This window comes from Balaenoptera borealis, assembly GCF_965194805.1.
Source record: "Balaenoptera borealis genome assembly, chromosome: 2".
Lineage (NCBI taxonomy): Eukaryota > Metazoa > Chordata > Mammalia > Artiodactyla > Balaenopteridae > Balaenoptera > Balaenoptera borealis.
The window spans coordinates 121,393,665-121,417,801 of NC_138867.1; the positions used below are offsets into that span (position 1 = coordinate 121,393,665).

General features: G+C 39.5%; 1 protein-coding gene and 1 long non-coding RNA gene across 7 annotated transcripts in view; one reads left to right on the top strand and one right to left on the bottom strand.

The window, feature by feature from the left end:
* Nucleotides 1-24,137, top strand: part of ARHGAP26 (Rho GTPase activating protein 26) — a 466,073-nt gene that overhangs the window by 314,580 nt on the left and 127,356 nt on the right. The window lies entirely within an intron of this gene.
* Nucleotides 3,400-24,137, bottom strand: part of LOC309624593 — a 1,127,080-nt gene continuing 1,106,342 nt past the window's right edge. The window contains exon 2 of the long non-coding RNA XR_014242043.1: nucleotides 3,400-7,485. This is a non-coding gene — a long non-coding RNA (uncharacterized lncRNA). The remainder of the gene's footprint in view (nucleotides 7,486-24,137) is intronic.

Below are 24,137 nucleotides of genomic sequence, written 5' to 3' on the forward strand. Positions count from 1 at the left end.
TTGAGGTTTTTTTGTTTTTGTTTTTGTGTTTTGTTGTGTTTTTGTATATGGTCTAAGAAAGTGGACTAGTTTTATTCTTTTGCATGTAGCTGTCCAGTTTTCCTAGCAACATTCAATGAAGAGACTGTCTTTCCCCCATTGTATATTCTTGCCTCTTTTGTTGTAAATTAATTGACCGTATAAGCATGGGTTTATTTCTGGGCTCTGTATTCTGTTCCATTGAGCTATGTGTCTGCTTTTGTTCCAGTACCATACTGTTTGATTACTATAGCTTTGTATAGTATAGTTTGGAATCAGGGAGTGTAATACCTCCAGCCTTCTTCTTTCTCAAGATTGCTTTGCCTATTTGGGGTCTTTTGTGGTTCCATACAAATTTTAGGATTATATGTTCTAGTTCTGTGAAAAATGCCATGAGTATTTTGATAGGGATTGAATAGGTAAGTTTTTTGGGTAGTATGGACACTTTAACAATTTTAATTCTTCCATTCCATGAGCGTGGAATATCTTTCCATTTATTTGCGTCATCTTCAATTTCTTTTATCAATGTCTTACACTTTTCAGAGTACAGGTCTTAATTTCTCTTTCTGATAGATCATTATTAGTATATAGCAACACTGTAGATTTCTGTAATATTGTATCCTGCAACTTTACTAAATTCACTTACTAATTCTAAAAGCTTTTTGGTGGAGTCTAGGGTTTTTTATATATAGTATCTTGTCATCTGCAAACAGTGACTATTTTACTTCTTCCTTTCTAATTTGTGTGTCTTCTTTTTTTTTTTTTTTTTCTTGTCTGATTGCTGTGGCTAGGACTTCCAATACTACATTGACTAAAAGTGGGAAGAGTGGGCATCCTTGTCTTATTCCTGATCTTAGAGGAAAAGATTTCAGCTTTTCACTGTTGAGTATGATGTTAGCTGTGGGTTTGTCATATATGACCTTTATTATGTTGAGGTACATTCCCTCTATACCCACTTTGTTGAGAGTTTTTATCATAAATGCATGTTGGATTTTGTCAAATACCTTTTCTGAATCTACTGAGATGATCATATGATTTTTGTCCTTTATCTTGTTAATGTCATGTATCACGTTGATTGATTTGTGGTTGTTAAATCATCCTTGCGTGCTTGGGTTAAATCCAACTTGGTCATGATGTATGATGTTCTTAAGGTATTGTTGAATTCAGTTTGCTAGTATTTTGTTGAGGATTTTTGCATCTATGTGCATCAGGGATATTGGCCTGTAATTCTTCGTTTTTGTACTGTCTTTGTCTGGTTTTAGTATCATGGTAATGCTGGTGTTGTAGAATGAGTTCAGAAGCATTCCTTTCTCATCTATTGTTTGGAATAGTTTGAGAAGAATAGATATTAACTCTTCTAAATATTTGGTAGAGTTTACCTGTGAAGCTGTCTGTTTGGTAGAGTTTACCTGTGAAGCTGTCTGGTCCTGGACTTTTGTTTCGTGGGTGTTTTTTGATGACTGATTGCTAGTGATTGGTCTGTTCAGATTTTCTGTTTCTTCCTGATTCAGTCTTGGGAGATAGAATGTTTCTAGGAATTTAACCATTTCTTCTAGTTGTCTGATTTGTTGGCATATAGTTGTTTTAGTAAGGTTATTATTCTTTGGTATCAGTTTTAAGTTCTCTTTGATTTCTGATTTTATTTATTTGGTTCTCCCCCTCACCCCCCCATGAGTCTGGCTAACATTTTGTCATTTTAAAAAAATCTTTTCAAAAACCAGCTCTTACTTTTATTGACCTTTTCTATTGGTTTTTTAGTTTTTATTTCATTTATTTCTGCTTTCATCTTTATTATTTCCTTCCTTCTGATAACTTTGGGTTTTGTTTGTTCTTTTATAGTTCTTTTAGGTGTAAAGTTAGGTTATTTGAGATTTTTCTTGTTTCTTGAGGTAGGCCTGGATCACTATGAACTTCTCTCTTAGAACTGCTTTTCCTGTCCCATAGATTTTGGAAAGTTGTTTCCATTTTCATTTGTCTCCAGGTATTTTTTAATTTTCTCTTTGATTTCTTTGTTGACCTATTGGTTGTCTAGCAGCATGTTGTTTAGTCTCCATGTGTTAGTTTTCTTCTTGTAATGAATTTCTAGTTTCCTACCACTGTGGTTGAAAAGATGCTTGATATGATTTCAGTTTTCTTAAATTTACTGAGACTTGTTCTGTGGCCTAACATGTGATCTATCCTGGAGAATGTTCCATGTGCACTTGAAAAAAAATGTGTATTCTGCTCTTTTGGAGTGGAATATTCTGTATATATGTGTGAAGTCAATTTGGATTAATGTGTCATTCAAAGCCAATGTTTCCTTATCGATCTTCTGTCTAAATGATCTATCCAGTGATGTAAATGGAGTATTAAAGTCTCCTACTATTATTGTGTTACTGTCAGTTTCTTCCTCTGTTTCTGTTAATATTTGCTTTATGTATTTAGGTGCTCCTATGTTGAGTGCATAAATATTTATGAATGTTATATCATCCTCTTGGGTTGACCCCTTTATCATTATGTAATGCCTTTATCTTTTGTTGTATACTGTCTTTTAAAGTCTGTTTTGTCTGATGTGAGTATTACTACCCCAGCTTTTTCTGTTTGTTTCCATTTGCATGGAATATGTTTTTCCATCCCTTAACTTTCAGTCTGTCTTTAGATCTGAAGTGAGTCTCTTTTAGGTAGCATATAGATGGGTCTTCATTCAGCCACCCTATGTCTTTTGATTGGAGCATTTAGTCCTTTGATTTTTAAAGTGATTATTGATAAGTATATACTTATTGCCAGTTTGTTAATTGTTTTCTGGTTGTTTTTGTAGTTCTTCTGTGTTCATTTCTTTTCTTAGTCTCTTCCCTTGTGGTTTGATCATTTTCTTTTGCATTATATTTAGGTTTTGTTCTTTTATTTTTTGGTAGCTCTTGTAGGTTTTGGTCTGTAGTCACCATGAAGTTCATATATATCGACCTATATAGATGTAACAATTTATTTGAAGCTAAGAGTTGCTTAAGTTTGAACACATTCTAAAAGCAGTAAATATTTCCTCCCCTCTCCATGTTTTGTTTTTTATGTCATATTTTAATTTTGTGTATTCCTCAACTACTTATCGTATTTACAGTTGACTTTACTGCTTTTGTCTTTTAACATTCATACTTGCTTTTTAAGTGCCTGATCCACTGCATTTACTATATATTTGCCTTGACCAGTGAGATTCTTTTTCTTTCATTTTTAAAAAATTTCTAGTTATGACCTTTTCTTTGCCACTTAAAGAAGACCCTTCAACATTTCTTGTGAAACCAGTTTAGTAGCGGTAAACTCCTTTAGATTTTGCTTGTCTAGGAAACTCTTTATCTCCCCTCAATTCTGAATGATATCCTTACTGTGTAGAGTATTCTTGGTTGTAAATTTTCTCCTTTTAGCACTCCCTTCTGGCTTGTAAAGTTTCTGCTAAAAAATCAGCTGATAGCCTTATTGGGGGTGGGGGGTTCCCTTGTATGTGACTAGTTGTTTTTCTTTTGCTGCTTTTAAAAATTCAGTTTTTAACTTTTACCATTTAAATTATGATATGTCTTGGTGTGGATCTTTTTTGGTTTATCTTGTTTGGAACTCTCTGGACCTGGACCTGGATACCTATTTCTTTCCCCCAGGTTAAGGAAGTTTTTAGCCATTATTTCTTGAAATAAGTTTTCTGCTTCTTTTTCTCTCTTTTCTCTTTCTGGGACCCCTATAACGTAAATGTTAGTACACTTGATGTTCTCACTGATGTCCCTTAAACAATCCTCATTTTTCAAAATTCTTTTTTCTTTTTGTCATTCTGATTGGGTGATTTCCACTATTTTGTCTTCCAGATTGCTGATGTGTTCTTCTGTATCATCTAATCTGCTGATTCATTTCAGTTATTGTATTCTTCAGCTGTGATTTGTTCTATCTTATATTTTCTAATGCATTCTTGAATTTCTGTGTTCTTCCATTCTTCTCCTGCATTCAGTGAGCATTTTAATAACCATTACTTTGAACTCTGTGTCTGGTAAATTACTTATCTCCATTTAAGTAAGTTTTTTTTTCCTCCTGGGGTTTTATCTTGTTCTTTCATTTGGAACATATCCTTCTGCTTCTAGTTTTTTTTTCTTTCTTTCTGTGTTTGTTTCTAAGAGTTAGGCAAAACAGCTACCTCTCCCAGTCCTAAAGGCATGGCCTTGTGTAGGAGTGTTTCCTTTGCAGACTGCCTGTGCTGGGTGGGTTTGGCAGGCTGGTTGGCACTGGAGTGGGCATGGACTTGGGCGGGATCCCAGGGCACACGGGCCACCCTGGCAGAACAGCTAGACCTGGAGTATGTAAGGTGTTATGATTCTTGACATGAATAGACCTATCAGGAATTGTTTTATTCATGGTTAAGTCTGATTTTACTCAGTTGAAATGTAAGGCAAACCTAATGCAAATGTCATGAGGCTTTCTGTTCTTTGTAATGCCCCCCCTTATGGCATGGGGAGAATCCAGAAATGAATGCTGGATAAACTAACCTACAAAAGACCCAGAATTGTGCCTCATTTTAAAGTAAAACCAAAAGAATATTCCAAAGTGAAGCACTTTCAGTAGCAAAGATTCTAAGCTCTATGTCAGTTCCTATTAAAGGAGGCTGTCCTTGTATCCCTGTGCTCTTTGGGATTTGGCAGCATGTTAAAAACTGTGTTCTCTGGTGTTACCGATAATTAGCAGCTTCTGTGATAAAGCTGGCTTGGACAGAGCTTAGCTGAGATAAACAGGACAGCCCAGTTGGCATCATTCATGCCACCATGTATTAATTTATTCAGCACCTGTGCTAACAAGGCACTAACTTATCCAAGATGCTGATGATTTATTTCTATTAGGAGGTGGTATGAGAAAGCACTGGCCCAACAGGTAAAAGGTACAGATCTTGAGTTTTTACAAACTCATTTTATTCATGATCTTGAGCAAGTATACCAGGGCTCAGGTTTCTCCATCTACAAAATAAAGAGGATTATTTTTGCATTAAAAAAAAAAGCACACACACACACACACACACACACACACAGATATACATACACACAGTGCAGTTAAGGAAAACAGAGTCTAGAAGGATAGCCAGCAATATCTTAACTGTTGTTTTCTGTAGGTGCTTATGTTTTCTTCTCTTGCCTTCTTTATTTTTGAATTTTTATAAAATGACTATGTGTGCTATTTACAAAGTTATAATTATTTTTAATGGATGGAGCAGATTCTTTGATTCTGAGCCTCTTTTAACTTTGAAGACATCTATGATTTTATGCACAAGACTTGGTAAAACAGGACAGGACAGTCAATGCTTGGGCATTCTGAGACAGAATCCCTTTTGTCTGCTCTTGCTCCCCATCTTTTGTCCACTTCCCTGCTCATTTGCATTTCTACCTGAGAATGGGCATCAGAGAGAAAGGAGAATATATCTTAGCAATGCTTGAGATAGGGGTAAAACTTTAACCTGAAAAGCTTCTGTTTTTTTCCCAACTAGTCTCCCTAATGACTTTTAACTATACCAATTTTTTTTTCTGACTTCCTTAGCCATTAGTTCATTGAATGTGAGCTTGACTGTTATAGTAGAACTGGTTTAAAATAAAAGAACAGCAGCAAAAAAACTGCATTGTTTTTTGTTTCTGTATTGTATCTTTTTGTCCCATTTTTAGGTACTGTGAGGGTCCACTGGCTTTTCATTCAACATAGACCCCTTTCTTCTCTTCTTAGACTCAGTCTATTCCAGCCTATCTAGTATCTTGAGCTTCTTCCTCCTATCTATATGCCCAGATCTGCTAGAGCTGGGGTTGGAAAACCCTGCTGCTGGTTTTTGTGCGGCCCACAAGCTCAGAATGGTTGTGTACAGTTCTCAATAGTTGGAAATAGTCAAAAGAAGAAAAACAGTTCAGGACACATGAAAATTATAGGAAATTCAAATTTCAGTGTTCACAAAGTTGTATTGGAACAGAGGCACATTTCTTTATTTGTGTATTGTCTCTGGCAGCCTCCGAGTTACACTGGCTGGTTGAGAAGTTGCAAGAGAAACCATATGGCCCTCAAAGCCCGAAATATTTACCGTCTGGTTCTTTAGAGAACAGGTCTGCCAACTCTGTGCTGGAGCCTCCTTTTTCATTGGATGTCTTCAAGTCTAAGACCTGTTCAGACATGCTAACTCATTCAAGAGCTATTTGTTGAGCGCCTACAGCTTGCCAGGCACTATGCTAGACACTGTAGCAAAGAGAGCATGATGCCTTCCCTGTTAGGAGGAACTCACAACCTAGAGGGGAGCATGGATATGACCACAGGTAAACTACAACATAGATCTGTGCACTAGTGCCAGGTGTGAGGTAAGGGCTATGGGAACCCTGAGGGGGTGCCCTAACTCTGCTTGGGAAAGCAGGAAGAGAGGAGGTCATCAGTAGGTAATAGATAACAGAGTCTTGATAGCTTAAAGCTGTGTTGTTCTACATTGGTGACTTTTATTTAGTTTTTTTTTGTAATTTTAATTTTATATTGGAGGATAGTTGATTAACAATGTTATGTTAGTTTCAGGTGTACACAGTGATTCAGTTATACACATACATGTATCTTATTGGGGGGGAGCTGCTCCAGGTCTTAGTTGTAGCACATGGGAATTTTTTTTTTTCTTTAGTTGTGGCATGCAGAATCTTTAGTTTCAGCATGTGGGATCTTTTAGTTTTGGCATGTAGGATCTAGTTCCCTGACCAGGGATGAAACCTGGGCCCCCTGCATTGGGAGTGAGGAGTCTTAGCCACTGGACCACCAGGGAAGTCCCACATGTATGTATTCTTTTTCAAATTCTTTAATGAAAACACTGGAATTGTTCCACTAAAGTTAATTGTTACCTAGAACAACGAGTTTTCATAATTTTAATGAGTGTGCCTTTAACATTTCAATTGTACATTGTACAATGTAATTATTGTCCTGTTACAGGATCAACATTTTATAGAGCTATGTAAATAAACATTGTATAGAATGACTTTAGGTTATCATCATCAAAATATAAAATTTTCTTTTGAGAGCCACTATTAGCTATCTACTTACAGGCAAAGGGGAATAGGCTTTTACATTAAAATTGCAGTTTTCATTTACTTCTTTATTTTTAAATGTTTCTCAGTACTAAAAGGCTTTATGGTACTAAGGATATATATTTTTTTCTTAATGAAAAGGAGATTACTGGGCTCCATTCACGATTTCCTGATTCATAATGTTGGGGGCTAGGGTAGGGAGGTTACGGACTTCTATTTTTAATAAACTCCCAAGTGATTTCCATCTACACTAAAGTCTGGGAACTACTACTAAGGACAGTATTGATTACACATGGCATTTATAAAAGTTATTCTTAACTTCATTTCTTTTTAATGGTGTTTTTTTAATTTATTTATTTATTCATTTATTTATGGCTGTGTTGGGTCTTCGTTTCTGTGAGAGGGCTTTCTCTAGTTGCGGCAAGCGGGGGCCACTCTTCATCGCGGTGCACGGGCCTCTCACTATCGCGGCCTCTCTTGTTGCGGAGCACAGGCTCCAGACGCGCAGGCTCAGTAGTTGTGGCTCACGGGCCCAGTCAGTCCGTGGCATGTGGGATCCTCCCAGACCAGGGCTCAAACCCGTGTCCCCTGCATTAGCAGGCAGATTCTCAACCACTGCGCCACCGGGGAAGCCCTTAACTTCATTTTTTAAAAACTCTTTTCTCTTTCCTATCACCTTCTATCAGCCTTTGACATACACAGAGCTTTTTCAAGTTTCCTAAGACAAATGAAGGAATCCTTCTGATTTCCTAAAGCATGCCCTCTCTCCCTCTTCTCTTCCTTTTTTTTTTTTTTGAAAAAAAATAGAGCAAAATGTATATATTTGTAATATATATTTGGTATGTTTTGCTGTAATTTTTCATGTGTATATTTAGACATGTATATATATTGATGTGACAGTTAACATTTTTCTTATTTGTTCTCTCTCCCTCTCTCATGTTAACACTGAAATCCTCTTTGGGATCCTCCCCAGTTTCATTCCCTTTGCCCTCCAGTGGAAAGTTAACATGAATTTTAATGTGTATCCTTTTGAACTCTGTTTTCATACTTAAAATTGATTTTTTGTGTCCACATACAACCATCTGGTATGTGTGTGTGTGTATGTATCATACTGTCCGTAAATGGTATCAGAGTGTACTCTCATTTTTCATGTGTTTTTCACTCAGTTTTATCTTTTTGAGATAAATGCTAGTTCAGTCCTGTAAATGCTGTGTAAAAATGACACATTTATTTATCCCTTCCCCTACTGATAGACACTTAGAATTGTTTCTCATTTTTTACCATTGTAAGCAGTGCTGCAGTGAACATCTTTGCAGACATCCTTTTGCACATGTGTGAGTTTTGACATGATGTATACCTAGCACTGGAAGTAAAGGCATATATGCAGCTTTGCTTTTTTTAGATATTGCCAAATCATTCTCCACAGTGACTGAATCGGTTTATCTGCCTGACATAGTTTTCATTTGGAGCAGTAGGTTCATATAGATACAGAATACTGCACGTGGCATGTCTTGTGTCCCAGGCAGTGCTATCAGTTCTTTGAATGTGTTCAGTGTGTGGGAGCCAGTATGCTACCATCTAACCTGAACTGTTAAAGATTTAAGCAGAAGTTAGCTAGGCTATGGAGGTTGGAGTGGAGGTGGTGAAATGAAGGCCTAGAGTATCAGGGAAGAGAAAAGAACCAAAGGGGCGAATCTCTTCATAGGCTGATGGACCAGCTGATGTTGAACCACCCGGAGATCTGACATAGAGATACCCCAGCACCTGCCCTTCTCACTGTCCTCACTGCAGCCTTGGCAGGTCCTGTTTATTCTACAGTAACGAACTATAGAAGTGATCCCTGAAAGTATAGTCTTAGGTCCTGTTTGCTCTAAAATGTGAAGGCTTTTAACCTGTGCCACAGCCTCCATAAAATAGCCCTAGCACCCCTGAGACCAAGAAGCTACAAGTCATAAAGGCCTCACTGCAGGTGAGTGGGCTCCAGGGGTTCCTGGCTTAAACAGGTCTCCATGGCTGTGGGGAGCCGTCTTTTCTGCTTGCAAAGATGATAAGGCCCTGCCAACTTCTTTGTGGAAGTCTCTTTTGAGGATGAGTCCAAAATTTCTAACTGGTACAAGGAATTTGTAACAGCAAACTGTGCAGACTTTGGGTCTGCTTAGCCATCTGGACCATCCAGAGAGGTCTAAGGCCAGGACCACTCATTGCTCTGTGGCTTCTCAGTGATGGGAGAGGGGCTCTAGCTGTTGGTCCCTGGCTCTCATCTTCTGGGGTACAGGCTGAGAACATCTCTCTTTCCCCAACCCTGTTGCCAGGAATATCCTTAGGCCCCTGATTGCCAGCCTCTAAAGGCCAATTAGTGTCTGCCTGCCTTGTTTATTCTACCACCATTAAAGTGAACCAACACATAACTACTCTGTTTCCTACTTCCTGTGAATGAACGGGAAGTGGAAGGAAGGAAGCAAGGAAGTTGATGAAGAGAGAAAGAAAAGTCTTAACAAAGACTTGGTTCCTGCATTAACCAGCCAATAACATTATGGCGACTCAATAAAAAATGTTTGCCAGTAGGTAAAGTAAGCCAGGACACCAAGATGATGTATCTAGCAGGGTTGGGACTAGGGTGAGGGAAGAGAGACACCTGGGATATACAATTTAAGGAGACAATGACCCTTAACAATCCTGAGAGGGAGAGCCTCTTTAAATTTAAGTAAGTGCTAAAGATGATCAATTTTTTTAAGTAAAAATATTTGTGAATGAGTTTGTGCGTGTGTATAAGGAAAAGGGCCTGGAACATGCACCAAATTGTTAGTAACAGTGACCAGATTTTCACGGTGGTGACAATGGGAGAGATTATATTTCTCAAAAATGTGGCAAAATTATGGATGATTAGTATTACTTTTACTTTCACCTTTTTTATTTTTCAAATAACAAAGGTTAGAAGGAAAAAAATGAAAATATTTTAAAATAAAGTTTTAATCTTAACCTTTTAAAAGGAATAAATAAGGAAGTGCTAAGGAGATACTCCCTCTCAGGCTGGTCGTAGGTCATCGCCTCCTAAAATCGTGCACCCCACCTGTCTCTCTTGCCTCACCTAGTCCTGGCCCTGGCTGGGTTTAAATTCCCATTCTGGGCGTTTTGTCAGCATCCGGACCTGAGTCCTCCCTCTCATTTCCCTCATCTATGGGCCATGATTAACAAGGCTAAAGAATAGACATTGGTTCAGTGTGTCATTAGTTTGCCATTTCAGATTACATCTGAAATTTTATAGCAGTCAACGGGAAAGGGGGATTTCAGATACAGAATTTCAGTTTAGAGAGAACTTTTCAGGAATGTGTATGTTGCAGCTTAGCGTGGATAATTGAAAATTGTGTCCCCCCCGACCCCGTCCCTTCTATTAACATCAATAATTGAAAGCTGGCTCTGGGTACCACTGTGGCAAAATAGGAACAAGTGGGTTTGATTTGCTTAGGAACTAGAAAACCACGTTAGAGCCTTCTGCAGCATCAGAGTTCTTTGGGCTTCTTAAGTACTTTGCCCATGGCTGGCTGGTGAAACAGGTGGTTGTGGTGGAGCCATTTAAGCGAATCAGTGGTAATAGAATAAATGAAATTTACATGACATTTTTGTTTCAAGGAACCAGTCCTCCAGTCACACACATTATCTCCTCGCCATGCGCTGCAAATCTGGACCCCAAAGGCAATTTCCAGCTGAAGTGGGCAAGAATAACATTGGTCATGGAAAAGGTCCTGGGATTACCAAATTATCACAGTTTTAACTTTTCCTTTGGTTTCTCATAACCAGTCCTGCAGAAGACCTTTCCCTCCTTCAGCTTATGTTCTGTTGGGAGTACTGAGGAGCTTAGCCACATCTGAGTGCCAAGTCAACTTGGCAGGGGTAAAGGTGTGGGAGGGCACAAGGATTTATATAGTTGACAACAAAACAAGTTAGGTGGGGTGAGCCTGTAAAATTTTTTTTTTTTTTTAATTTTTTTAATGCTATTCTTGTCTGCTTACATTCTTTTTATGTATGTATGTATGTATGTATGTATGGCTTTGTTGGGTCTTCGTTTCTGTGCGAGGGCTTTCTCTAGTTGTGGCAAGCGGGGGCCACTCTTCATTGCGGTGCGGGGGCCACTCTTCATCGCGGCGCGCGGGCCTCTCACTATCGCGGCCTCTCTTGTTGCGGAGCACAGGCTCCAGACGCGCAGGCTCAGTAGCTGTGGCTCACGGGCCCAGTTGCTCCGCGGCATGTGGGATCTTCCCAGACCAGGGCCCGAACCCGCGTCCCCTGCATTGGCAGGCAGATTCTCAACCACTGCGCCACCAGGGAAGCCCCTGTAAAATTTTTTTAAAAATTATCCTGACACTCTGAAGTAAGCACCTTCTCCTTTGGGGACTGCTAGAGCAGAAACCCACCTCCCACCTTCTCTTTCCCCTCTCTCTTTTCACCCTGCATGCCTGTAAACACCTCCACTTGCTGCCCTTCACTTTAGCCTTTGTTCTTCGGTCTTTGCACTTAGCCTGGGAGTAAGGCATACGGGGAGATCACCCAGGAAGCTCCGTTTGCCATTTCAGAGTTAACTGTGCTGTGCAGCTAATTTGATTATCACATTTAACTGAAAACACCTGCAGGGGCTGTCGGAGTACAGCCAGCCTGGTGGTGTGGGCCCCATACAAACCCTTCTCACTGTCAGACTGAATTAAATGAACGTGCTTTTAAGCGTTTGGGCCTTGGAGCAAGTCCTTGCATCGTTTTGGTGGCTCCTTGGGGTAGAGCTAGGACGCCCAGAGAGCCTGTCTTACTTTTGGACTCATGTCCTTATAGCCTTATCAAGGTAGTGTTTGTGGGAACTGACCCAATGGTGCAACCTGTCTGGGGAAAATAAGCTTGTTTGATGCAGGCTTTGCAGGGCCTGGGCAGGATCTAGAGATAGGGGGTAAGATGCAGAATTCTCTTGATGCCCAAAACCTGGGCTCTTATTGCCTCATACTGTCTTCTCCCCTTTTGAATGTCCAAGCCAGCTGTCACTCAGCTTCAGGACATCTGGATGGGGAAGTTCTAATGTGAAGCCCCAGGATTGGGACCTAGCTCTATATAACGGGGCATTTTGAACTACTCCATCATGAGTTCAGATGGCCATTCCAGTAAGGGAGTGCCTGTTAGGTGCCCCTACTCACTATTATGTCCTGTGAACACAGCAATGAGGTTTTTTAAAAAATATGGTACAAAAATACAGACTAAATCTATTATAAAGATAATTTTAGAAAGTGTTAAGTGCTCTCAGGGGAGGGAATGCAGTTAGAATGATGGGAGTGGGCAAGGAGCTGTTAGATCAGATGGTCAGAGTGTGACATTTAAGTCACTACCTTAATAAAGTGGGAGAGCAAAGCCATGTGAAGAATTAGAGGGAGATTCTTCAAGGCAGAGGGAACGGTAAGTGCAAATTCCCTGAGAAAGGAACCTGCTTGACCTGGAAACATATGTGGCTTGTTCAGGGAATAATGTCAGTGTGTCACAAGCTGAATTTGGACAGCTAAGCAGGGGCCAGACCAGGTAGGGTTTGGGAAGCCATGGGAAGAAGTTTGAATTCCATTCCATTAGGAAGGCACTGGATGGTTCTCAGGAGTGAGTGACGTGATCTGTTTTTGTTGTTGTTCTTTTCTCCAGTGTTGGGTCTGTTGATCTCTAGAGAATGAGCTGAAATGGGGCAAGAGCGGAGTCAGGGAGACCAATTGGGAGGCTATTGCAGTAGTCCAGGTGGAAGATGCTGGAAGCCTGAACTGGGATGTTGGTGGTGGAAGTGGTGAGAAGTAGTCAAATTGGGATCTACTTTGAAGATAGAGCCAATAGGATTGACTTAAGGGCTGGACGTGACATGTGAGAGGAAGCAAGCATGACTCCTGGGGTTTTGGCCTTCTGCAGGAAAGAGAGGGGGGTCTAGTTATGTTGTATGGGTGTGGTGGGGCAGGCAGAGATCAGGGATGAACATACCCAAGGTTCTGTTGAGAGCTGTCAGCATTCGGATGCTTTTTCTTACATATATATCACCGTGGAACTGATGACATCACTGAGGACATCTGTAGAGGTAGAGGACAGGTCCCAGGACAGAGTCTCAGGCACTGTAGCATTTAGAAGTGGGGAGAGAAAGATCTAGCAACAAAGACTGGAAGGAGCAGCCTGCGATCAGAACAGAAGCTCCTGGATGTGTCCTAGTTAGGACTCACACCTTATAGAATGAACCAAAATCGAACTCACAAAGACTAAGCCTGTCTTTTGGGGAGACGATTACTTGGTTTATTTAAGGTAATGACCGTGTAATTGGTTTACCACTGATGTATTTGGAAATGGTGTGTCGTTTAAGAGTGAAGCCCTGGAGTCAGACAGACCTGAGTTCAAATTCCACTTACACCACTTACAGCTGGCGGCCTCCTACAATTATCTGGCATCTGGGCCTCTGTGTCCTCATTTATAAAATGGGGGAAACAATAGGACCTACCTCAGAGTCATGTGAAGATTGAGTTGATGCATGGAAAGTGCATCATGAAAGTTGATGCTTGCAAAGTACCTGTCTGGCATGGAGTCAGCACTCAAAAATGGCAACTTTTACCTCATTAACTGTTGTCAGGGTCTTTTGCTGGGAATGTTTTAATACTTTATGGAATACTGTATTTTCTACTTTGCATTTTTGAGTCTTCATTTGCTACTTACAATGGCTGTTTGGTATCTGTTGCTGGTTCTCAGCTTGTGTTAACGCCCCAGTTGCTTCAGCCTTGACACTTGCCCTGACCCCCGAGAGACAATAATGACATCACCCTGGAAGGGTTTGGAGAAATTCCTTCAGGGTGACCGAGCTGAGTGTCCTCTCTGGACTGTCATAGGGATATGGAGCTGCGTTGACTCTTCCCATCTAGGGAGAAAAGCTCCTGTCACTATTTGTTCCTGCTTAAAAGTCAAGAGGGATCAGAATTCATGCTTAAGAATTTATGAACATAAAGAGTTGAATAGGAAAATTGCTTTGCATTTGTTGAAGATCTGCCATGTGTCAGATGCTTTTACTATTCAGTATCTGCTATCATTGCAAAAATCCCAAAAAGCAGATACTGGGATTTTTAGTTTACAGAAGAGAACATTGAAATTCAGAGTCACACATCTTGCCCGAAGCTACACTGCTACCAAGTTTCAAAGTCAGGATTTGTATCCATGATCCTATCTGAGTTCCAAGCGTGTTTTACTCCTCACTACGTTCCACCTCCACATAAGCATTAATTACAGATCTGAAACCAAGATGATGGGAATTGGTATATAGCTCACTTTAAGCAGACCTTTCCTTCTAATGTATTTTATTTCCTTTTGAATTTCATAAAAGAAGATTATTCCTTTTCAAACCAAAAAAGTCTTAGGTGATTTAGTTTTTCCCATGGTGACTATTTAAATGATCTTTTTCTACAGAACTTCACGAGTTTTGATGAGTGTGAAAAATGGAGGGAAAAGGTTGATGTTGCTTATCTTTATTTGGGTATTCGTAGCTAAGTATTTTATTGCGTTCCTTAAGATAAAAGGTCATCACTGTTGAGCATATATTTTTCTGAACCACACCAATAGGTTATAGTCATGAAGAATCTCAGCAGAGTATATTTACCAGTTGAGGGCAGTCCTTAATGCACCTTGAGTTTTTTTCTTTCTCCCCTAGTCCCAGGCTGCATTGTTTCCTAGATGTGGTCTAGTTTACATTATTAATGATCTAAGCCATGGGCAGTACTCACCTTCCTGAGGAAGCTGGTCTACCATTTAGAAATACATCTAAAATTCTGGCTTCATTTTCACCCCAACTGTACACTGTAATAGCTGGTCCAATGATCAGTTTTACTGTAGCCACATTTACCTTTGTCTCCCTTTCTCCCCTCCGTTCCACTTGGATGTTTCTTCTGGGTTGGGAGATCAAATCTTATTTGCCTGAATATCCCCAGCATCTAGTCTGTTGGCCTCATTGTAGGTGCTCAGTAAAAATTTTTTGAATTGAGAAGAATCTCACCTTTATGTCCTCTTCTTAACTTCTTACTTCGTTACTTCTTAACTCAGATTCAGTATGTCTTTATCCCATCTTGTATCTTGGGGCTTATCTCTCTCATAAGAAGTCCTTGAGATACTTCATTTGCAGAGGACCAATTTTAAGTCATTACACATGATAAAAATTATAGCATGATTTTAGAGCAAATAAAGTTCTCCAAGATAAGACACTGTAGCTCTGCCCACGTTTAATTTATTGAAGGTATCTCGGCAGGATCCATCCATCCATGTTGTTGACATTTGTATCATGCCACCAGCCCAGTCTATCCATATGCATTCAAAGTATAGTGAAAACTATAATTCAGGGGGAATTTAACAGTCTGAAAAAGATTTTACTTTTAATCATATGAGTGTAGGGGATTGATTAATTTCCAAGGAGATTTGGGATTACAGCCATGGTCACAGTATTCCTGTTGCTTAATCCCATGTTAAAAAATTTAAAAAGAAGTTTCTTTATCGTAAGCTATTAAAATAGAAAAAGAAAAGAAAATGAAATTGAAGCAGATTGGGCTGTCTGTGCCCCGCTGTGGGCTCTGGATTCTCAGCTCCCTGTGCTGATTGATTTGTGGTGGCTCATACAAGTGAATTTGGTTTGCAGGGAAAAGCTGCTCACTCCTTTTTGCTCCCTTGAGCAAAATGCATGGAGTGCTGCTGGGAAATCTGGCAGGAGAGCAGGGGAAGGAATACGGCCTGAATTTCCACAGAATTGGAGGGAGACATGTCTGTAAGCAAAAGAGAACCCTGCCCTTTTCACTGCCCTACTTAAAGCCACAGTCTGCACTCTCCAGCGTGGCATATGAAGGCAGGCTTCATCTGGAAACTGTTTTCCTTTTAGCTTCACTCCTGTCCGCTCCATGCCAAAGGCCTGACGCTCTGGGAACCATCAGCCGCTTGCAGTGCCCGCAGACTTGTGCACCTCTCTACCTTAGCTCATGCCCTTATCTCCATCAAACACTTTCTGCACAGGTAAAGTTTGCTGTCCCCCGCCTCGACCCTGTGCACTGTGCATGCTGTGGTCACAGCCTCTGAAACACTTAATTCACCAATTTTTCTTCCTGTCTGTTATAGGACAAGCTCCTTGATGACAGACCCAGTGTCTGCCTCATCATTGGTCCCACTCTGCCCGGCCTGCTGTAGATGCTTCACAGAGCATCCTCTGGTGGGAGGGAGTGGGGGAGGCCTTCACCAGCTAGTGCCATATACACATGTAATGACAAACTGTGGCAGAGTTCACTCCCTTAGTGACAGGGAGTTGGGTGGCTTTGGGGTTGAGCTAAGAGCCAAAGGATTAGTAGAAGTTAGCTGGGTAAAGAAAAAGGACATGAGGGAAGAGGCTCCCAGATAATGGCATGTGAGCAGTGTAGTTGGAGCACAGAAGGGAAGAACCAAGGTGGAGATTAGTTTAGGAGAAGTAGGCAGGGGCAATAAGTGTGTATAACGAATACTTTCTAAGTGAAGTCATTAGTTTTGAGCTTTATAACTAGACAGGCAGCACTGAAAGCCAGATCCTGTTCAGGCAGTTCTAGACTTTGAGGTAGGTGATGGCAGATGCAGAGTGCTCCAAAGCATTTGTTCAGCTAAACCAAGTGTTGATCCCTTCCAGCTGGATTTGAGTGAGCGCCAAGTTAGCTGAGGAGCCCCAGCCCTGAGTGGCTGGTGAGGACAAGGAAGGAAGCAGACCTTTTAACCAAAAGAACGCCCTGAAATTCAAGTCCGGTGGAAATTGTCTTGGTTGTTGAGACTGTCTCTTAACTGTTTTTTATTATAATGTTTGTAATATTTAAATAATTTTGGCTGCATTGATCCCTTTTACGCAAGGGAACTTTCAGCCTCTTAGGGCTGATAGATTGTTCATCGGTGATTTTCACAAAGAAGCAAGAGAAAACTCTTGTTTTCATCCCAGTCTTTGATTGTCAGAGCTGGCTATTTGGGGTTCCAGACAGTGGCTGCTAATGCAGCTTCCACTGACCGTACGTCAGGAAGTTGATCTTTGTTGGAAGAATCCTTTTCTCTCCAGAGTATCTGGAAAAAGAATTGTAAAGCTGGAGATAGCCATTCAACGAACTAGAAAACTTCCAGCCCCCTCTGGCATTGCTAAAATGACACAGACCCGTTGTCTGTCATTTATTTAGAATTTTGACTATGGAGGAAATGAACCTGGGCCTCCATCTTTCTTTTTTATCATACAGGCAACTTTTGCCAATACACCTAAATCCCCAAAGTGATGAGAAAGTAAGAAATTACCTCAAAGAGCCATAAATTCTAACCTTGAGTTCTTTTCACCTTGGACATTGCTTTAGGGTTTATTAGCTGGAGATTGAGCCAATCTTCCCTGTTTAAATCAAGATATTTCCTGCCCTTCCTAGCTCTTCAGGCTGCTGCTGAGATGCTTCCAGTGTAAATTCTCTTCTGCAGCCTAACTCCACATCGTGGTTCTTCCCTCTCCCAGGGGCATCTTCATACCCAGGGATTGACTTCGTTTTAGTCAATACAGAGGGTACTGCTGGGCATAATTAGTTCCTTCTATGCTCAGGCATCCATGAACACCTGGAGCTACAAAGCTGTGGATCCAGTTCTCTCTCTCTTTCTCTGTCTGTCTCTCTCTGTCTCTGTCTCTGTCTCTCTCTCAAATATTTATTGATCTCATCTCTTTGGTGCAGCTCCTGCAGAGCAGTCTCTGGAGTTTGGCAGGTTTGCTGGGTCGGGTTCCGTTCAGTTTCCCAAGCACTAGATAACAGTGTTCACCACGGTCAGTGGCATTGTGACCCACATTTATTATCAGGGGGCTCAAATACACCGAGCCTAAAGATTTATGCAGAATCCAGAGTACAGTCACTCGCTCTTGAGAGTTCAGACCTTCCTGGTAACGAGGGCCCTCCGAGGCATCAAGAAGTTAATAAGATCTCTTACACACATTCAAATTAAGGCTTTGCAAAGTTGCCCTGTTGTTTCACTGTGGGGAACCAGAGCTGTTGCCACTTGTGCTATAAGAACTTGGTTCTTTCACTGGAATTAAAGGAATTTGCCCTTCAGCAACTATACAAGGATGAGTATCTAACTGTTGGGTTTGTTGTTTTGAAAGCAATTTAGTGCCAGGAAGGCCTGCCTGATAGAGTTCAGGAGACTACAGTCCCTTCTAACCCCTCTGTTTACTCATGCCCAGATTTAGTGTCTGCCAGCCCCTGAGAGCCCCTGTACCATCCCCCCAGGCTCTTCCTGTTCTGGCTACTATAGCTTTCTTCAGACATGCCCTCCTCTCTCTCTCTGACCATCGGGCCTGGGTCTGTTACGTCTGCCAGAATACTCCTTCATCGAATGAACCCCTATCCATTCTTTAGAACAGTGAGTGCTTCTTAAAGGGGAATCACCTGGGAAACTTGTTAAAATGCAGATTCTCCTTCAGTAGCTCTTGGAAGGGTCTGGGATCTGGCTTTTCTGACAAGCTCCTGGGTGAAGCTGGTGCAACTGGTCCTCTGGGACTCCTCCTTCCTTCTGAAGTTTAGTCAAGTCTTCTATTTCACATGCTTCTGACGTTGTACGCCTTTCCTTCATAGAGGACTCTTGACTACTGTATCGTTTCTCTAATTCGTGCCGTTGTCTGATGAATGTTTTTCATCTACTAAAGTGTGAGCCCTACAAGAGTGCAGAGTGCAGGGACCACCTGTGGTTTTTGCTCACCCCTTTGTTCCCAGCACGTATCACAGTATGGTGTACAGGGTGCATTGTGTCCTTAGGATGGGCAGATAAATAGTTGACTATCGTACTGGCTTTTGACAGAATGGTTAAATTTATTGGTCTGAGATGAATGAGATTATAAAACCCAGGAGTTTGGGCCAAGTTGTAAAAACTCAGTCATGGTCTTCATTATTTTCAAGGAAAAGACCTCCTGGAATATTTAAATTTCATGTCAAGCAGAAAGAGCCTAAGGTAATTTCAGACTGAGGTAATCTCATGGTGGATAGTAAATGGCCCTTAGTATTCATTCTGTGAAAGGGGTTGTGCCAGACCAGCTGGACTCTTGTGGTTCCAAAGTACTATGTTCTTTATTTTTTAACATTCTTTTTTATTGAGGTAAAATTCATATAATATAAATATAACCATTTTAAAACATAGAATTCAGTGGCATTTAGTACATTGACCGTGTTATATAACCATCAACTTTATTTCCAAAGCATTTTCATCACCCCCAAAGGAAAACCACACCCAAGGTATTATCTTCTTAGCTCAACATTTCTAAAATTTTGTGGTCTCAGCACCCCTTTACACTCGTAAAAATTACTAAGGGCTCCAGCAGCCTTAGTTTTATATGGATTATATCTATCTGTATTTACAGTATTTGAAATTAAAACTGAAAAAAAATTTAAAGATTTATTTATAAATTCATTAAATGACATCTTACATTTTTGTAAATCTCGTTAATGTCTGACTTAGTAGAAGTTAACTAGATGATAATATCTTCTTTATCCAACCTATTGCCGTACATTTTGTCGTTGAAGGATTTGGGGGAAAAAAATCACACCACACACATATACGTAGTTTGAAAAGGAAGAAATATTTTTAAAAACCTTTTCAGGTGATACTGGATATTGTTTTTTGTTATTACACCAAAACTCAGCAAGTGGTAATTAAAGGTTTGTTGAAGTGTGGAAAATGAAATCATGTCAGTGAGCTTTTTACTCACAATTGCACTAAAACCTAGTGGCCTGCCTTGCACTTTGAATAGATCTTTTACCCATGCATGATTTTTTAAATGCACATTGGTCGTTTGGAAAATATTGATTCACATCTTCCAATGTGGACATATTTCATCATATAATATTTTTTTAAAATCATATTTATTAGTATCACCACTAATCTCATTTTTTAAAAGGTCATTAAGTATTGGGAAGCTGTCAAGCTCATGGTGGCAAATCCAAGTTTTCTAAAATTATACTTACCGCTTGAAAGAATGAATTTTATCATTACACCAAATACTGTTAGTTGTTTTCCTTGAAGTGACAGACTTCCTTGGTTCGTTTTTGAGAATATGTCTGCCAAATACCAAAGTCTGAATAACCACAGTTTCTCAGTTGTTCTTTGAAGCTAAAATGGTGTTTTATAAAAAAAGAGGTTTGGTTGCAGCTCAAATAATTGCACAACTGCTTTTCCTCAAGTCAGTTTTGGTATGCAGCAGAAGTGCTTTGTGCCGATTTCCTATTTCATTACAATGTAAAAAAGATGTGTGCTAAAAGGTCAAGACTTAATCAGATTAATAATTTTTACTACTTTAGGGTATTTTAAAGTAAAATTGTGTTTTTGGTTTTGTTTTTTTTTTAACATGTGGGTTTGCGGTAGTGAAGAATACAGTGACTGTTGGTGCAGCTTGGTGCCGCTGCTAGATTAGTGCTGAGGCATCAGCAGTTTTACCTACACTGTTTTTGCATCTCATAGAAGCCTTGAAGAGGTCTTGGAGATCTCTCAGGAGTCCGTGGACCACACTTTGAGAACCACTGTCCTAGCTAAAATAAAAATCACAAAATAGCCTTCCATTAAATCTGATTATTTCAGCCACTTCTTTACAGGAGTACAAGGTAAGAATTAGAAGAAATTTCCCTGTGAGTATGTTAAAGCAAATTTACTTAATTCTATAAGAAGTAGTACCCTGAGAATTTGACGAATTCTATCATTGCAGAACTAACCTGAAAATTCCCCTATGTTGCCTATTAATATCTAATATTTTTTGATTCAGATATATTCAGTATATTTTGTTTGATGACAGTTTCAGTGGGACATATTTCTTATAGATTACAGAAATCTGGAGATTCTCGAAAAATGATTTTTGTAGAATTTCAATTTTTAAAAAGTAGCTCAAACTTGGATTCCTAACTTCTCAGAATTCTATACATTTTTTTTACTGTTGAGAAGAGGTAGTCCTTTACAGCTCTTTCTTGTTTTTTTGTTTTTTGTTTTTTTAATGTAAGAACCTGTCTAATTAAATAACTTAGACTTCAAAGTGTAGAATTCTCATTTTAAGTTTCCTTTAAACTCTTCTTGTTATAGAAATGTGCTTGGTTTATTTGACCGTGAGGTATAATGTTAGAGTACAAACCATGTAGTCTTCCTTCATCTTTGTGTTAGATAGCATACCTGTTGTGACTTTTTTTTTTTTTTAAACGTTTCTTTAATTAATTAATTTATTTATATTTATTTTTGGCTGTGTTGGGTCTTCGTTTCTGTGCGAGGGCTTCCTCCAGTTGCGACGAGCGGGGGCCACTCTTCATCGCGGTGCGCGGGCCTCTCTCTGTCGCGGCCTCTCTTGTTGCGGAGCACAGGCTCCAGACGCGCAGGCTCAGTAGTTGTGGCTCACGGGCTTAGTTGCTCCGCGGCATGTGGGATCTTCCCAGACCAGGGCTCGAACCCGTGTCCCCTGCATTGGCAGGCAGATTCCCAACCACTGCACCACCAGGGAAGCCTGTTGTGACTTTTTTTAACTGTCAGTTTCTTCCAAGCATAAAATTTCCAGTCTGATTTTAACAATATCGTTAAGATACACTTTTATTTTTTAATTTTGTTACTGTTTTAATAATTATGTTATTTTAGTGTGAGTTCAAGTTTAACATAAAATCAGTTCATGGGAATAATCAATAGGAGGTTTAGTTGAGTGTAAGGTAAATGTGAAGCAACAGATTGAATTATCTACCTTGAAAGGCTAGTGTGATTTTACCATTGTAAGCAATTATACTCCAATAAAGATGTTAAAAAAAAAAAAAGGTACAAGGCTAAAGGCCATAAGGAAAGCAATTTGACAAAATTTAGTAAGAAAGTAGAGAAAAGAGGCTTAAGTATACGGTAATCATTGTTAACTATTGTAAATAACCAAATATTTAATATCAAAAGAAATAAATGTATGTTAAGTTGTGGGCTTTTGTAGACACACATGTCAAGAGCTGATATGTTAGACAGTCTTATTACCTTAGTGACTTGATAAATGTCCTCTATTTAAAATTCGAATAAACGTGTAATTGCTTAAAAAATAAATAAATAAATAAATAAAAAGCTAGTGTGATTTTAATCTACATTAGCTGGAAGGTTTTGTCTTTAAAAGGGAAGGAACGACTCACAGTATTAACAACAATGGGTAGATGTTATAGGAAAATAATATTCAGTTCATTATATTATGAAGAGAAAAGAACATGAGCATTGGATTTGAATGTGCCTTCGTTGCTCAGTTCCTTCTTGGCTAGGTGACCTTGAACAGGTTACTCAGTTTCTCTGGGCCTCAGTTTCCTCATCTGTCAAAGTGGAATAATCACCCCTCCCTCATGGGAATTGAATTTAATAATATAGCATATTTAAAGAAGTTAACACATTGCCTTATACTTGATAGATTTTCAATAGAATTAATGTATAACTTTCAAAAAAATTTTTAAATATGACTTTTTAAAAAGTATAGAATGAGCACATACCAAAGATTTATGAGGCTACCAGTAGAAATATAAAACTGACTCAAAAGAGGATAGGAGAAACTTATTTACATAGTTGATGAAAGAAAGAACACTGAAAATAACATGTGAGTTAGATTCAAAACTGTTAACTTGTTAATGTTCAGTAGGGCAATAAAACCTTAACTTTTGAGATTATCCTGTCTCCTGGACAGAAACTATTTACATCTCTATCAGACAAAAATATTTACAAACATCAATTTTAACTCACGTTGAAATCTATCTTTCCAGAGACTGAGTCTTCATCAGTAGTAAACAGTAAGTCAAGCAAAAGTTACATTTCCCTAGAAAATTATAATAAGGGCCTGCTGACATTGCAGCTGTCCTAGGAAGGTAGAGATAGGGGTTGGGAGGTAGAGAAATGTCGGGTAATCAGTGTCAGTTACCTTGGGTTTTAAAATCATGTGGGGATGGAGGTGAGACCTGGGGGCCACTTGAGGATGGAAGGAGTTAGAAATGAGACCCCCGCATTAATCAGGGATTCTGGACAGGCTTCACCCTCATTGAAAATGTGAACTTTACTTTTCTATCTCAAGCCTGGGATCTGTAAGGAAATTTGTGACCGCATTCAAATGTATTCTACTAATAGGACTCAGTGATACTCCTTGAGTACTGGCTAAAGAGTGCCTGCTTGACCTGAAGTACCTAGGATTTCCATAACTAAAACTCCTCTGCAGATAAGTTCAGAATCATAAAGACACAAGGAAATAATCCCTTATCAACTAGAGTCAGTGGGAGTAATGTATCAAAGTGGGAGTATTGAAATTCACAAACTTCAAATAATGAAACAATAATAGAAAAATCCCACAGAGACCATAAAATAAATGTGTTTAATTAAAAACAGAGAAGAGATTAAACCCCAAGGACCAGGCAGCATTGGAAGAACCAAAAAGAACTTATAGAAATAAATTTTAAAAATCATTAAAATTAAAAACTCCAAATAAATACCAGATTAAACAAAGCTCATGAGAGACTTAATGAACAGGAGTATAGACCTTAGAAGATTGCCAGAATGCAATCCAGAGAGATAATGAAATAGAAAATATTTGAAGAGCCTTGGAAGGTAGAATGAGAATGTCTATAGGATGTGCTAGAAGGTGAGATATTTGAAGAGATTACGGCTGAGAATTTTCTTAACTTGAGAGACCTGAAACATCAGATTCAGTAATCATACCAACTTCCAAAAGGAGGAATAAAACTTAAGTCCACACAAATATGCATCCCAGTGAAGCTACAGAACACTCTAGACAAAGAGAAAATCTGTAAAGAATTCTTGAACAATAAAGAAGGGCCAAACAGCCATGGCACACATGGCATTAGGAAGTAGTGAATGAACTTCCTGTCACTAACCTTGCCTTTGGCACCGTAAGTCCTGGTACAGCTAAGTTCAGTGATGCTGGCTTTCTTCTCTTTGAACTTCTCTGTTGTGAAAATGGTTTTTGACTGCTGTGCATTAGGCATGCCATTTTATAGCTGAACATTGTTTGTTCTATACTTACTGTCACCTCTAATTTTAGGCTTAATCACCTCCAGTGGTCTAAGT